The sequence below is a fragment of the Teleopsis dalmanni genome, chromosome 1 (genome assembly GCF_002237135.1).
Source record: "Teleopsis dalmanni isolate 2A chromosome 1, ASM223713v2, whole genome shotgun sequence".
NCBI classification, from domain to species: Eukaryota; Metazoa; Arthropoda; class Insecta; order Diptera; family Diopsidae; genus Teleopsis; species Teleopsis dalmanni.
Window position 1 is genome coordinate 15,448,145 of NC_051846.1, and position 14,254 is coordinate 15,462,398.

The window sequence follows — 14,254 nt, forward strand, 5'->3', positions numbered from 1 at the left end:
GATTAATGATAATTTTGCATATGTCATGGCCAAAAGAAAAAAAGTAAACAGGAATTCGCTTCTCAAAAATTTTTAATTTCGCGAAAAGCTTCTAATGCGCTTATGTCAGAAGTTGTCAAAATGATCTCAAAAATTCAGATTCGAGCCCCCTCAAGCACGAGTGTTGTCAAATTATTTCAAATTTCGTCGTTTTCATACTTATTTTGTGAGTATTTTTTGCTTTGGGAATTTTGTTGGCAGGCCCACACAGGAAATCAAAACGCGCTGTTAGCCGCTGTGCGTTCATTGGCGGTGTTTTTAATTGAAAGAGAGTTCATCTGTCATTTTTGAAGTGATTTTATTCGCACGTCATCGCTAAACCGTCATTTTTATTATTTAATAAAATTTTAATAATTTAACACTCTTGGTTATATAGGTGTATTTTGTAAGTAATTTTTTTAGCTCTTCAACATTTAAGTACTTATTAAAGTAGCTCTTTTTTAATTTTAAATATAAAATTACAACAAAACATGTGCTGGGTTCATTGAAATTTTGCTAAGCCTTTTATAACTTAATTACACAAATCGCGTGTAAAAATACTGAAAGCAGTGCGAAGATATTCATTTTGCAAAGATATTATCTTTCTTTTCAGCTACTGTTTCATTATAAATTAGCTGTGAATATAATTAAAATTGTGTTAACAAAACATTTAATGGGAATTTTTAAGCCTACATTTTTGTTTTGACACCACCCGCGCTTTGTTGATGTCAGCGATGCAATTACTTTGGAATTTGACATTGCTTTAGTGGAATTTAATTATGCTTTACTGAGATACATAAACGTGAACTGAAGTTTTTATTTAAAAGAATATTTCTTTAATATAAATTTATATATTGTGAGGTATTCTTCTGTATTCTCTTTTAATAAACCCTTTAAAGAACTTTTATTAAGAACTGAAAAAGTTTTCATTAAATGAGCACAAATTTTTTTTAAAATAAACTCCGGAATATGTGTTAAAGTAAATCCAAAGATCATTAAGTTTATTGACCTTTTCTATATGTCATTGACTACTGGTATGCACTTCAATTGTTGTTGTTGGCCCTTTATGTATCGCTGACTATTGTTGGCAGTTGAAGTTTAATACTCATTTCATAAACTATTTCTATAAACTAATTTATCTATTTATTGAATTTCAATACATTAATTTGTATTGAACTGAATGTATGTAAATAATTATCTTAAAAGTGTTAATAAAAACTTACCAAAAACAGTTCATAATTAAAAGCAGTTTACACTAAGGCCTGAAGCAATGCTAAATCTTTTAAAAATATTGGCAAATTTTTCTCCTTGAAACGTCCAAAATAAGCTTATAAGATTAAATGTGTCTATAGAAGGGTCACTGAAGAATAGGAAGCAATTGCTTTTAAAATAGAGATTTGTATTGATTTTATGATTGAATTGATTTACTAATTAAAACATAAGGTTTTCGCATAAAAGGCACTGAAACATCAATATTTCCATAGTGAATGTGGATCGTGCAAATTTCAAAAATAAAATTTAGCTGATTTATTGCTTATCATCGCATGACTTAAAAAATCACATTTCATTGTGATTTTTACAAACTTTTAATAACAAATTTTGAACATAATTGCAAATGAAAATCCATGACTGTAAGTTGAAGGTTGAATATTTTATTTTAGTTAAAATTGGCCTTTCAATTACGAGTATAATTAAAAAAAAAAATAATTAGAATATTTTTGCTTTCTCGATTTTAGTTTAAATTTAAGTTTATATATATGTATACAAAGAATGTGTGATAATTAACAAAAACACTTAGAATCAATGCAATGGTAGATACCAGTTAAAGGCAATTTCTCAACAGACAATGTAATGGTTGTTCACTGTCTTAATTCGGTTGACAAAATGAGAATAAAAATTTAGCCAAAGTAACCTTATTCAAATCGAAAGTATCCGAACAATGATTATCATCTTAATTAGATATCGACTAAGTTCGACCAAGTATTTCAAATTTGAGTTTAAATTAGACGGTTAATTTTTAATTAAAAATCCACATAAATTTTATGAAGCTTAGAAATGACGAACTTATCACTACTCATAGCCAAAATATAGAGCTTCTTAAACGCCATCAAAAATGTCAACGGCTTTTTTATTTCGGACAGAAAAAGACAGAACAAGGTATAACTATGTTCTAGTACTTATTCGAGATATTAAAATCACTTAGTTAATCACTATCTCGCAGTACCAAACTTAAAATTTTCAATATGGTAATTAAAATACTTATTCTTTTCAGTTGATACGTCCCCTCTAATTGTTTTAAACTCAAAATCTTTAACATGTTCATTAATACATTATGTGGTTTTTGCGTTCTTTCTGATCATTTCATACTCAAAATCTCCAACGAGAGCATCGAAATAGTTCTTTACTTTGGTTCGTTGCAAATGAAGATTACTAAATACTTTCACCGTACACTTCATACGTCTGCCGATAAGTTCCATAATCGTATATGTAATATTTTCTGATTAGGAACTAACTCGAACAATGATCTACTTTGTTTAATGCCATATGAATCTGTGGAAATAGAGATAAGGTGAAGAAAATGGCTTCGACAAGAATATTGTGAAAAAGTCCTTTATGAGGAACAGTCAAGAATCTTGTAGACCAGTTGTCTTCGTACTGGTCATCCTACCAATCAATGGACAGACATTGTGCCTACCATTAACTCTTGCTAAGTATGGTAATTTATGAGTTGTAAATTGAACTGTACTTTCATTAGAAAAATAATAATAATGTATGTAAACTTCAACTGGATATAAAGTGGATGTCTAAAAAATTATGCAGGTGTCAGTATTCTTTATACACCTGGCATATATAGAGAGTAGCAGTTTGCTTGTTCAATCTAAAATTTTAAATAACCTTAACATGTTTTTTGTTTTACATATTTGTATGAAAACAAATTATATTGTTTATATAAATTTTTTTATTTATTCTTACATACAAAAATCGTATGCAAACATTTTAGATATTTCATTTGTCATTATGTATTTAAGGGTAATTATGAAGAAACATGCAAAATGTTATAGAATTTTATTTCGTAATGCTCTAATAATATATAAAGTGATCAATTTTTTTTAATTGAGCTAAATGACTTATTGAAGTGTACAAGTATATAAAAAGCTATGAATAGAAACAAGCACACCTTGAGCATTTCACAAGCACAGATTTTCGCCCACTTGAAACCAAATCAAAAGACTTCAGCAACAAACTTTTTTAATGCAGTGCAGTGCAATGCAATCTAAGCGGAATTGCAGCAGAAATATGAAGATAAAATATTTAATATTGACAAATACCTATTCGTACAACTCTTAACATGTTTCCACAATATATAACTATTAAGTAGTAAAGTATATACATCATGTAATTTAATAGTAGGCAGCATATTTGTATCTTTCACACCTGCTGTAGGCTTGCAACAGGTTCATTTACACGCAGCGCATGCAACAAGCAATTACGATGATTAATTTTGAATTTACAGCGCTATTTAATGCCCTCTTTACTTAAAGAGTACAACAATTATGAAACGCACTTCAGCATTTAAAGTATTTCCCAACAATTACAGTATAGTATTTCATACACAAATATTTCTATAATTGAGCATAAAATCGAAAAGCTAAGAAATCCCAAAAGCCAATAGAAAAATGCATTGGATACAAAATTTGTGTTGGCTTGCATTTTAAGTTCCTCGGCATGGAAGTGTGCCAATGCGCTGGGAATGAGTGCAAGCTGAACTGGACGAAATGTGCTATGCATAGAATTTCCATACAAATCGTTTGACTTTCACTCTCTTCTACTGCTGCGCTGCATTTTTCTGGGTTCGTGAAATTGTTTTTCGAATACTGTGGCGCCCATTTTTAAGTAGCGCCTTTTCAATATAAAAATAGAAAAATAGAAAAATTGAAAATCAGAAACATTTGGAAATGCCATTCACATATCCGCAGTATGTTTTTGCCAATATTTATGAGCGATGAGAAATTCTGATAACCCAGTAATTGTGGTCAAGATACATTCGGAATGATTAAATTGCACATAAATACAGTATCTTTTGAAGACTATTTATGTTTGAATAATTAAAAATAAATCAGTTGCACAAATTTGCTCTATATTCTATGTAATATGAAAAGTTAAGATTAGAAAGTATTTTTAAATTTTATATTAAAATTAAATAGTATTAAATTATTTATAAGCATTTATATTTAGCAAATAAATTTGAATATTATATATAACAAAACTTATTTAAATGACAAAAAACATTATATTAGTAATAGATGCTTTTACTATATGCATCGTATAATACTCTATTAGCTCATTTTTATCCTGTCAAAAACGAAAAGTCGGTGTTTCGGAGTCGGTATCATATACAATATTCACTGCGAATATGCATTTCTCTAAAAATTGTTCTCTAGTTAAAGTCTACGTCATAATTCGACAATGTAAATCTGTAAAATACATTGGGATATATACAGTAAAAAAAAAATAAAGCATATTGGTAAACGAAATTTTGCTGTACATTCATATTAAATCGGTTTAAACATACGCCATAGAGATTTGGACTACTGCAAGTGCTGCTAACATGTTTCTATGTTAGGAGCATTGCACATACAAAAGTACTAATCCAAAACTTTAAGTATTATTCAAGCTATGTATCACCTATTAAATTACTTTAATCTTGTAAATTAAAATAGAAAGATATATAAGTCTCCCAATTAACGAGCTGATAAACTGAACTAATCTGGAGAATAGGCTGTCTGGAAGCAGATTGAAAAGGTTTCAGGTTTTAGACCTTCCACGCAGAATTTCAATACATTTAAAATAATATATTATACATAATTGTAAATGTATAATAGCTTATACCAATGGAGATCAAAGAATCTTGTAATTATGGTCTTTTGAAAAGTTGTTGTTGCAAATCACTAATACACGAAGAATCATATGACCGTACATCAAAAGTTGTGATATTTTGGTTTTATTGATATGAGAAAATGATTAATATAAATATGTTCTGAGAATATAGTAAATAATTCAGCATTGTTTTATGTTGTTCAATTATGTTCCATTGATGAACTGAATACATGTGTTCAAGTTCTAGATAAAGTCCACATTCTTCATTTTCACTTTTTTTAAATAGAGTGAGACGTGCGAGATATGAAAATCAGTGTTCTATCTACTTGCTCTATGATATCTTGTCAGTTTGCGTACATGGAACATTTGATATATTAAAACAGCCCTGGTCTTTTTATTCACTTTAAGGGATATATTGAGATTGCGTGACTGTGACTGCAATCATAACATGTCCCTAAGATGTCTTGCCAGTTTACTTATCTAGAATCTTTGACAAACTAAAACCGGGGTTGTCCCTATTCACTGGACATTTGACATATTGAAACAGCCCTGGTGTTCTAACTCACTCTTAGTGGTATGTTATGATTGCGTGACTGTGACTGCAATCATAATATGTCCCTAAGATGTCTTGTCAGTTGGCTTATCTAGAACATTTGACATACTCAAACCAGGGTTGTTCGTAATCACTTCAAAGTGCTAAGATATCTTATTAGTTTGCCCTATAAAAACTACATAAAGTCGTTTTATTATTTTTTAATTGAAATTGTTCTCCTTTCCGTCTGTGGTACAAATTATATAAACTATGTAAAATATGTAGTCGTTATCAATTAAAACAACACAGATTATGTAAACGAAAAGTAGAAATTTTATGTACAAATTTGTAAATATGCAATAAACCGGCATAAAAAAACAACAAAAACAACAACAAAATAAATGCGCGGACTTGCTCTTATATTTGGCAATATTTGGAACTGGCTGCCGATAACAAGAGTAGCAGACAGTAAACACAATACAAACTTGATTGAAAAAACCAAAACAAAAATTTTAAAAACGACAACTGCACTAAGGAAATTAATAAGAAACAAAAACAAAAAATTAAAATGAAAATATGAAAAGTAAAGCACAAATTCATTAACGAGTGCAACGATTGAAACCTGTTGGAATATGCAATCAAAAAGAAAAAAAAAACAAAAAAGAAAACATGAATGTAAAAAATTAGCACAAAAAAGGAAATAAAACTACAGCAACAGCAACAGCACCAACAACAACAACAAGTCTGAGAAGCGGTAAAAACAACAGTAGTTTTGCTTTTCCAACTGAAAACGAGAGTAAATTGCATTTAAATTAGTGCAAACCAGAAAAGATCAAAAACACTTAAAAATACTCTGATGCAAGTTTCTGCAAATTGCAATCGAAAAACGCATTTTTCTTGCACATGCAATATTGCAAAATCCTAATAGCAAAATAAATAAAAAAAATTAATATTAAAATGTGTAAAAATAAAATAAATGTGTAGCAACTCAGACTTGTTAATGCAATTTTATTTAATTTTTTCGTTTTACAGATGAACGTTTTAGATTGATGCGTTTACATGCGTAAACGTTTGTTAAGAAATGCAAAAAATAGGAATAAAAAAAATATTTGTATATAATAAATTTTGAATGTTTACCGAACACTTTTTTAATTAACTTATTGAAAATTACTGTCAAAATATAATATTTGATAGATTGCAACAGTGATGCCAACACATTTCACCAGACTTTAACAAGATACTTGATGTTTTGTTGTACAGTCAGTAGCAAAAACGGAACATTTATAATTTCTATTGGAATTGTATGTGTTCTCTTGTTGCATGAACATATCGATTTAGTTTCTATTAATTAAATTATGACATAAAAAGCTACAAAGTTTTCATTTCTAACCTTCAATTACGTTAGATTATAGAGCGACGGATCGGAAATTCAATACAAATTATTATATTCAATAACTGACATTTCAATAAGATTGCTTTAAACACACGATTTGAATGAAGTACTTTAAAATTGATAACCTTAAAAACATTAATAAAATTAGTTGTGTTAATAGTTAAATTATTAAAATGACATTTTGATCATTTTCACAAACAGCACCAAAAAGCTTTGTTTTATTACTCTTTTAACAATTTCATTTGTTTATTTTTTGTTTTCACGCTATTGGGAGTAAATACTCCCGCAATTTACATCGATGGTGTTATCGATCACATTTCACGTTTACTCCCAAACAGATGAACAGTGATTTAATAGAATATCTGCTTCAAATCAGTTGGACAATTATTTTATGACATTTTCTGAAAAGTTATATATTCGGTGAGCACTACTATTGTATTATGATAGTACTCATTTATTATAAGACTAAATATATATCAAATTATATTTTGTTGGATTTACTTTTACTAGTTTATCCTTAAGTTTGATAAGGTTGGAGTGGTGATCTTGTAAACCAAACCCAACTTGAACTTAATTAATGGAGAGTTGTAATTGTACAGATAAATGTTGTTCATATATTAGACCAGAGCTAACATTAAACAACCTAAAAAACCGAAATAATCAATTTAAAATATATATCCCATCTGTACAGAAAACATTTAGCCTTTTGGATAGAAGACAAAAAATGGCTAATTACTGACCAGGAAATGAACTCAGAAAGACACTTTGTCATCTCAGACGGTTGTTATAGACCGTCAAATCAAAGCAATTATCAACAAACAAACAAACATCTTAAATTAAAGGATCCAATGGAATCCCCTTTTGGTGATATATATAACACAGGTAAATTTCAACATCTTTCAACATCTATTTATACTCTTACTTTTATTTTTAAAATTTTAAATTAAACGTGTCGATTTTTTTTTTTTTGAACAACGACTTAAAAATTAACCGATAATTTTTGAGGAAAAAAAGCGTGCAATGCGATTAATAAGCGATGAACGATGACCTCATAGAAACGTGAAAATGTTTCAATTCGTGCGATGGAGTGAATAAATCCAGAACATTAATTGAATTCTTAATTACAATTTGCGCTGTTTGTATGTCACCAGCATTACGAATACTTCACAAATAATTATTTATTTCACAATTCAGAATAAAACTCCCACAACAAAAAAAACAATAAATCATTTTTGGTGAATAGGATTTTGCAGTGCAGATATTTCTTTAGAAGAGATTGATTGGCTTGAGTTTTTTAGCTGACAGCTAATGAGCACCGATAAGCTTGTTTAGTGTATTAAATATAAAATAAAGCAACAGTTTTTTGAAGACCTCCACTGATTTACGTTCTAATTTGTTTATTTATTATAGAGTTCAACAATATTTGTGTCTTATAAATATTGCATTTAAGAAATTAAATTTTGGTTGTTGTATTTAAGCATTTGATGTTCTGAACGTACATCGGACCGTTGTGAAGATCCATTGTTTTGTGCTCATACATCGTAAGATGTTTGAAGTCAGATATAAACTAAATGTCCTCTGTACACTGATTTTGTATTATAAAATCAAATAAAAGGTAGAAAATTATAGTGCTAATTAAATGAAATTTTTATTATTCAAGATAATATATTATTAAATTATAACTTAATGCAGAGTAAAACTTGGAATAATACGGCAAAGTGCCCACGGGTCGTATATGGCGTGCGACATATAGCATATAGCTAATGTTTGTGCGGCGTGCGACATTATTTTAATCTACTACAATTACGAAATTTTCTTTTGATGAATTCAAATTGATAAATTAATAAAAGTAAATTTATCATTATAACCGTATTTTTATTTTTGTCGAAAACAACTACGAACGGTACGTTCACAACTACGTACAGTGATTTGTATTGACCCGGGATGGCATCTGGTCTGAACAGTCCTGTTATACGAAATTAAATAGATGGGTATATCAAGTAGAAAAACGTCTTTCTCCTCAAATAACTAGAAAGCCACTTCATTCCAATTTTCTCGTAATTTCGAGGAGAGGGTTGTGTGCTTAGATGTTGTGGAGTTAGTTGAAAAAAAGACATGTTCATATGTTAGTCATATGTTAGTTACACAATAGATGTTTCGCGTTTCTTTCTTAAGAATTGACGTACGCCATGTATACGAGATATAGCGAGGCCAGTACATGTAGTCCAATGTCCTGTAAAAACTGTTATTATTCTATATACTCGTATCTTGTTTTTATGAATTAAGTCCACAGTTATATGTTTGCAGAACTACGTCGTATTGCCCTTGATCAGGCTGGTCAAGTTAGTTTAGACTAATATTCATTGGTCTATTGCAAAAGTTAGTCATGAAGTGGTGCTAGGTCATCTGCGTGTTTGTCGCTAAAGTCGTCAGATAGTAAAAATTAATAAAAAAAAAATAAAAATTTTCACCTACATTTAAATATGCTATTTACATATATTGATATAATAAATACAATTTAAAAAATAGAACTAAAACAAATTATGACAGCCTTTCAAATTATGACAGATAAATACTGTTGTTGTTGTTGTTGTTGTTGTGATTTGAGTTAGTGCTATTGTGCACTTTTACTCTATTGTGGGTGGTGGGCTTATCCCTGCCCCATACTAAACTTTAACTATACTAGAATCATTATCATTTATTTATTTTCTATAGAAAATCTTCTACAAAATGTTATCTGTATTGACACATGACAGTGTTTTCGGTTACATAGGTATATCATATGATCACATCGAAGTGATTGTAAATTTCTCGCAATCTTCTTAATGGACTTTAATTTCCCTTTAGCGTTTTCTTTAATTTAAGTTAAGACTAAAATGCTGCTGTTGTTCTTCTTATTTTTTTTTTGTATGAAATATGGATTGTTATGTCAAGTATGGTTACATCTATGCGCATGTGTGAATGTAAGTAAATATTAAACTCACTAAAAAGTTAATTTATTATTCTTAATTTAATTTTATTAATTCAATTTTAACAATAGAGTTCAGCTTTTAAAAGCAGCATTAATACATAAATTTATTTAAACTAAATTATTTTATTTGATGATACTATTTTTGATCCAAATTACTCTTGAATCTTGCGTGATATGTGTTAAATTACCTAATATCAGAAATTATTTAAATAAATTTAAATTTTTTGACGGAATTACTCCGGACCTCTAAAGTCAACATATCATCTCATTCTCATTTATATATCTACCTACCACGATTGTACCAGATTGTAAAACTGCTGCGTGCCGCAAATTATTAAATATTTCTGTTATTTTAGGAAATCGTAAAATTATAATTTTTTTCCATACTCATGTGGTTTATATCTTTATTTGTTTTTGCAAGCATTTCCGATTTTTCTTTTTTTGGCAATCTGAGCTAGCGTGTCTCGATTATTATGAAACAATTGTTCGGATTCGTTATGAAACTTTAAATTATTCAGTGTTTAAAGTCCAGCGGTCATTACATTTTAAAGTATTTACTATTTAAACCATTTGGAGATGACTAATTTGAAATATTTTATTTCTTTCTAAGTACTTGTATTTAAAGTTGCTAAATTTTTAAATAATTGAATTGTGCATAATACTTTTACTATAGTACATTATTGTGCTATTAAAATTTAGTTGCTAAGCTGTTAAATTTGACAAAAGTTTATAAAGAATAAAATTTGTATATATTTATATATAATACTAATAAAAATTGTGGAAAAGGTAGTTTTTTTTTGTTGATTCATCACATGATGTGACTGTTTTTTCTCGCTACCATTTCAATAATCACTACCAAGACACAGAACCAAATAGACTACCAAATATATCATTGACAACAAGGAATGCATAGGTTATAGGTTAGGTTATACCGGTGATCCTATGGGGATCCACTTAGGCCTATAGGCCCATTGTGCTACCGTATTATTAAAAACGCAAGGGTTTAAAATCAAGGAATGAATACAACATTTAAATTTTTATAGATAATTATTAAGATAGGATATGTAGGATATGTTTTAGATAATATTTTGTATAATATGAATAGATTGCAGCTTGAAATTCATTAAATTTGTTTTATTTATAGTTCCTCGTTTTTTCCTTATAAATGAAAAATACATAAAAGTCTACAATCAATTTTTAATCATCATACGTTAGTACATGCAATATATCTATATCACTTATTTACGACAAGCATGTACAATCGTCACTCCCTTTATGAATTTACAGTTCGTAAGAATAGGGTCTCAATTTTTTTAAAACCCTTAATAATTAAAATCTATCGTATATCGCAGTAATGAAAATTATTTAAAGGAATGGATTCAGTAGAGAAGTTTATACGAAGTTTTGTAAAATAGTATTTATTATGATAGCATCTATATAGTAGTCCTAAAAATGTAAAGTATTTTAACTCACGAAGGTCTGGCAATCTCTTTGATACTGTAGGGAGTTAGAAGTACCTCCTCACATACCAAAAAGCTATCAATTAAATCAATTAAAAATATTTTCCAAAACTATCTCATATACCTCGATTTTCATAAGATTTATACCATTTATTTTTTTGAACTACCTACAAAGGTGGCATTGATTACAACCACTTGCTTCGGTCTGATGCTAGACTTTTGTTCATGTATCTATGTTTCGTGTGTTATTCTTCCAGTTTCGTTTACAAATCACAGATCGCTTAATTTTAGCACTTAATTTGATTTATTTTCATATAAATGCTTTTCACTTTGTCGTGTCAAATACATGACCCAGCCTCGGCATTATTTCGTTGAAAAAGGTCTAAATTACGATAATCTTAGATTCTTTGAAATATCAACTGCCAATTACCTATTGAACAATGTTTCTTTGAGGTACCAACCAACATTGTCTCGTATGTTACTACCTTATGACAAATACATTAAGATAAGACTATAACAACAAAGTATCTCATTTAGTATGCATTTGTAAACCGCTTACGACATCTGACTTGTTACGAAAGCCGTAGATACTGCATTTTCGCATTTGCTACACATTTTGAGAAATTTAGCAAAAACGCAAACATTTGTTGTGATTCGCTAATTGTTTATAATCACACAAGTCTGTTTAAAGTTGTTTGCAAAGATAAAATCTTTTATTTATGGATCATTTGAATCACTCAACTAGTTTAGAATTTCCCCACACAAATATAAGTTTTTCAGTTCGGAATGCTTGCTTTGAAATGACGTAAGCGCATTGCTCGTGTTTATAGATTTTAAATAATAGTTTTCATTTTTATTTTATTTTTTAAATATGAGTTATCTTAACTAAACAATTCGCTAGAACAAACAGAAAAAATTGTGTTTTTAGAAAGTACAAGTTTTTTTCCCATCACTGAATCACTGAGATTGTTTAAGCACTTTGGAAAAGGTTAGGTTGTACTCGTAAGGAGTGTGAAAATAAATACGGTTTTTTTTATTGAAGAGTGCTTAATTCGTGATACAATTAAATACCGGATTTAGTAAAGATTTATATTTATATGTATGATGTATTGCTTTTTTAGAGCAATTTTATTGGAATCTATATCTTAAATATCGCAATTGTTCTATATTCCATATTCTGAGTCAACTTTTCAAATAGTTGTGTGGTTTTTGTTGTGTCTGTAGACTGGGTAGATCATTTGTTTTTGAGGATTTGTTGACACATATTAGGAACATTTATCTGGTGTTGTTATTTGTAGCCATTTAGGATATTGAGTTTATATTCGATAGCCCAAAAGTTTATACATGTTTTGATGAGATCGGTGATCTTTGCTATCGAAAAAATTAGACCAAACAATTTATATCAAATTTTATTGAAAAAATAGAATAAAGTTCAGCAATACAATCAAAGTGTTGATGGCACTATTTGGAAAATATGCTATAAGTAATTAAAGTTTTGTAGGGTTCCTATGAGAGTCTTCAAGAAGCGCATCTATAATTATTTAAACCCTCAAAAAGATAAGGAAACGACCCTGTAAAATTGTCAAATTACTAACAATTGATGATGTCAATATATCATTTGGTTCAAATCAGTCATTTACTTGGATGTTTAAGACAAGACAAGAATATATTAGGTGGCAGTATATTCAGAAATGACTAAACTTATATTAATAACAACATTTCTGACAGACTTACCAACACCGCGTTATCTAATCTCAAAATAGTTACAGGCTCCTCGGTTAGGTATGCAGATCTGAGATCAATTACTGCTTAGTCTGGTGATGTGATAAACAATAATCTAGTCAAGGTTTTGAAAATACCTCGAGTTAAGAAAGAGTAAAAGTGCTTAACTGCACTGGCTTAAACAGCTTCAACATAATAATTACGATTTATTATAGAATTGATAATTAAAATCAACAATGATTTCGATATACTTTAAAAAATTAATACTTTCAATGGTAATAACAGTTTTTATGGTATACCAAGCCTACAATTTTTTGATAACCCTTTTTTGAGAACCAACAAGAACTATCAGAAACTGGTATCGGAATGCTCGTAAAATTATTTATTAAAATAAATCGGTTAAAATGCAAAGGTTTACTCTTCAATCAACGATACACCTATCTCTAAAATTCTTTAGGAAACCAAATCTATACTAAACAGGCATACATCTTAACACAAGAGCCATAGGGTGATGCATCGGACATATGGGCAATCAATGTGGCGTCTGTTGTAGACTCACTCTTGAACTTCATCTAACTAAAGCAAAATATACTAGATTTGTAGAGTTTTTACTAAGAAGCATGCAATTCTTTCGCGTTAATGTCTGGTTGTCAAGTAAATTATTTTAAATATTTATGTCTATATAGGAAAACTAAGAGTATGAAATTTTCTGCAAGACTAACATTGAATCTCTATCACTACCGTACAATACTATTGCTTTTAGTCAGCTTCATTTGAGTACTATAAAATTACCACGAAGTAATTATTTTTATGAAAGAATCCAAATTAATACTTCTTAATATGCAATACAAACCGATGGTCTGTGGCTGCAGAGGCAACACCCACTTAATTATGAATATAAATATCTTAATAATAATTCATGTAATTCAATTATTACTTCATATTTAAGATCGATTATTTATATACCTTACATATACAATTAATTATTTTTATTTTATTTAATTTCAATCGAAGGAAACAACTTCATTAGGCAAAACACAGATGTTGCAGATAAAAGTTGAATTGTTTTCCTTAAATTACGTCAGCATTTAACACATTTAATTTCTCTCTTTGACTGAATAATGAATAAAAGCTGAATACCTGAGATTATTTTAATTTTTTTTTTTTTTGGTTTAATTAATTGAAAATAGTTTCGCATTTAAAACAAGTACGCGTTCAATTAATCCATTTTAAAAAGGCTGAGCTTCGGCCACAATTTGGTCGTTCAAACATTCCAAGCG